The sequence below is a fragment of the Taudactylus pleione genome, unplaced genomic scaffold, assembly GCF_031769625.1.
Source record: "Taudactylus pleione unplaced genomic scaffold, aTauple2 ptg000186l, whole genome shotgun sequence".
NCBI classification, from domain to species: Eukaryota; Metazoa; Chordata; class Amphibia; order Anura; family Myobatrachidae; genus Taudactylus; species Taudactylus pleione.
Genome location: NW_028284588.1, coordinates 3,428,472 through 3,432,382, shown reverse-complemented (window position 1 = coordinate 3,432,382; position 3,911 = coordinate 3,428,472). Strand labels below are relative to the sequence as shown.

The window sequence follows — 3,911 nt, the reverse complement described above, 5'->3', positions numbered from 1 at the left end:
TCTCATGCCTCTATTTGAAATGTTCTTTTCAACCACACTTTTCTTTACAATTAATTCTTTGACATTGATACCACTTTAATCCATTAGTCTGTTTATTTCCCAGTTGATGCTTTACTTGATATGATCTTGCTTTTATATTTTGCCCTGTTACTAACAGTATGGTGTATCACACTGAGAGGATAATCCCTGGTTGGTATGGAATTATCTGAGTGATTGGATTTATTTCCAGGATATCCGGGATTCCTCTAGATATCTCGTTTTATAGTGTGATACCTATAATATATGCGTTGTCAATTGTGTATGGTGTTTTGTCTAGATGTTTTGTATTTGATATATGTCACATTAAATAATAATTTTATCAGATTTAATAAGTTTGTGCCCCTAACAAAAAGAGTTACCTTTTCCTTCTCCTTTTTTGAACTATTACCTAAATCTAGGGGAGCACCACCTACTTTATTTGTTGATGGCATTTATTTCAATTTATTCCAATTTATTTTCTAACTTTTCTGTATAACATATATAATATAGTGCCATACAATCCGAGTATTTTGGCTAAAAAATGTCAGTTTAAAAAACTTGTTCAGAGACACTACCCCTATCTTGATTACCAGATTTATAGGGCATGTAAGCCTACCTCAGCCCACATCTATTACAGAATTTGGCACTTTTACTCTCAATGGTGCTCCCCCAGTAGCTATGTCCCTACAATTTTTAAGGTCTCCCGGGTGCTTGCTTGGAGGCTAGGCTGGGTTAGATCTTGGTCTCTGCCTGGCTTCATTTAAAGTTCAGGTTTCTGCTCTGTCAATCTGATTCCAGTGAAGAATTGCTCCCCTTCCTGATGTCAGAACATTCTTTCAGGGTGTCCTCCACATTCAACCGCCTTTTGTCCCTCTGGTGGCTCTATGGGATTTGTCCTTGGTTCACAGGGCTCTACAGGCTCCTCTGTTGGAACCTCTGGACTAAGTAGACCTCAATTAGCTGACAGACAAGATGCTCTTTCTACTAACTATCTCTTCTGCCCACAAGGTATTGGATTTGGAAGCGCTCTCCTTTCACTCTCCATTTTTGGTCTTATATCCAGACAGAGATTTCCTCCATACTAGGGCTGAGTACCACTCTAATGTGGTATCCTGGTTCCATTTAAATGAAGATATTGTAGTTCCAGCATCCCAGTACTTGGATCTTTCTGCAGGTGAAGCTTCCTTGGATGTGGTTCGTGCTCTTCGGATCTACATGTATCATACAAATTCCTTGAGGAAATCAGATTCTCTTTTTGTGTTGCATGGCTTTCACAAGTTATGCTGGCTAGCTAACAACAGACTCTGGCTTGATGGTTCCAAAAGACAATCTCTCAGGCCTACATGCAAGCTGATCTTAATGTTCCAAACAGAATTACAGCTCATTCTACTCAGTATGTGGGACCCTCATGAACGATTTGATGTGGTGCTACAGCTGAACAATTGTGCAAGGCAGCCATGTGGTCTTCCGTACACACCTTTCTCGGGTTCTACGCCTTTGATACCTTTGCCTCTCAGGATGCTTCCTTTGGGTGTCAGATTCTCCTTTCTGCTCAGGAGCATCCCCACCCTTATGGGAACTGCTTTGGGACATCCCCATGGTATCCCCGTGGATCCCCCTATGGACATTAAGAATAAATTAAAAGTTAAGGTAGACTTACTTTTGTTAACTATATTTCTTTGAAGTACATAGGATCCACAGGGCACCCATCCTGATGCACCTGGCTTCAATGGGTTTTTTCTCTCTTGACCACTGATTCCTTCATCTTCTGGGAGAGTGTTTCTTGAGAGTAATGTTCTTCTTTCTCCTCTTTCCTGCTCCTGCCTTGGGCTTGTTTACAAAACTATCTGCCTGTGGCTTGGGGTGGGGTATATGTGGAGATGGACCAATGCATCCTGGGAGCTAAAGCTTAACTGTTGGTGCCCGGATCTCTCCGAACATACACACCCCATGTTATCCCTGTGGATCCTATGGACTTCGAAGAAATTGAGTTAACAAAGGTTAAGTCTGCTATAACTCTTAATTTCTCTCCTCATAATACAACTTTATTCCCTTGAGCCCTCCCTCTCCTTCTTCTGTGAAAACCCCTATTTCATTTATTCCAACCCTATGCATTTCTGTGTTGTAGTAATCTGTAATCCCCCTATTTCCCCATCCACCATCCTTAACCACTATGCCACCTTGCTTTCCCACTTTCTCACCTTTGACTTCCCCTGTCTCAACCTGGGTGAATTTAATATTCCCATAAATAATCCCATGAATTTTGCTACCTCTAGATTTCTCTCACTTGCTTCCTCTCTTGACCTCACTCAATTGACCATCTCCCCTGGGATCAGCAGAGTTAAAATTATTGTTACCAGTACCCCATATTCAGCTGTGTAAGCTTTGCATTTGTACTTGTCTTTAAAACAAAATATCCTATTTGTAGACATTGTTCAAATATGTGTTTTTCATGCATGTAATGTGTGCAAAGAGATGTTATTGAGGTTAAGAATGTTTAGTGCATAGAACAGAGTTAACAATAACACATCATATTGCCTAAATTGATAAACAAGTGAATTAATATGTATTATTCTCTATTTACACACATAATTGAGGCAATAATGCCCTATGCTGCTAATAAAAGTAGAGCATTAATGTATGTATTCTGGAGCTTGTATGCATACTGGGGAGCCATCACCTACTAAACTATGCTTTAGATGGGGATAAAAGGTGCATACATGCAACACATGTTAGACTCACCTTCTTGGAACATCCTGCATGTTCTTTGATAAAATAATGAGGATGACATCGTGTCTATCTGGCCATATGCAAACGAGGGCTCCCCAGGACTCTTTGCTGAATCAATCACTGAACACAACTGATTAAGAGCAGAGTATAAACTTTAACTGCTTATAGATATATATTTTTGACTTTTGATAATCTGCTGTTTGCTTATATTATCATGTTAACCTAATTTTGTGTTTCTTTACTCAATCACACCCATATTCACTGGTATATGTGTGTTACTATAGTGTTAAAAGTTTCCACTGGGAACACACCTCTTTTCACTCTAGTAGTCACTTTCTTTCCTTCTCCACTCCATGAACATATCAGATTTTATCATGTAAAGGAGAAAGGAGAGATACCGCACAGAACCGAAATTAGAAAATATTAGAAAATATTATAACCAACCATATTGCAATTATAGATATAAATCATCATAACTCAGTGTTGCTGGTGCTCCCACAGCCTAAAACAGTATATATTCAAACACAAAGAAAAAAGTAAGGCTATTTGTTGGGGCACACTTAGAAAAAATATTCAAAGATATTAAGTTTAAAATTTAACTTTTAATATATATATTAAAAATAATATTTAGAGGTACCAATAATGACAAGTATAAATAAATTGGTGAAAATATTTAATGAGACAATTTCTGCAATTCACATATCACACAAGGAAAATAGTGAATATATTTTAATGAAGAAAAATACCACAGATATTGGTATACAAGTTACACCATGTGCCGTCCTATTAACCCCATTGAAACAGTGCAGATATGTTGATCCTACAGTACCAGGTCTTCCTAGATGGTCTCCCATACTAGTACTAACCAGGCTTATACCGTATCGCTTCCAAGATCAGACGGGTTTGGGCATAGTCAGTAAAATATGACTGTAGGTTTAATTGGTGTCACTGAAAGTAATGGGGATCTGCCCTATGCACATGATATACACTTGTAAGAAAAAAATGTAGGACTGTTTACACCAGAAACGTCCAATTGATTGGTGATAAATTTCAAAAGAAGGAGTGCAAAAGCATACCTTACTAATGATGCACACATTACATAGTAGATAATATGACTGAAAATAATGAGGATGACATCGGTGTACAGCACATGTGATAAAGAT

The 3,911-nt window shown here is 38.3% G+C and overlaps 1 pseudogene; it reads right to left on the bottom strand.

Annotated features, from left to right (window-relative positions):
• Positions 1–3,565: 3,565 nt before the first annotated feature.
• On the bottom strand, positions 3,566–3,683 carry LOC148519631 (5S ribosomal RNA; annotated as a pseudogene).
• Between the last annotated feature and the right edge of the window lie 228 nt (positions 3,684–3,911).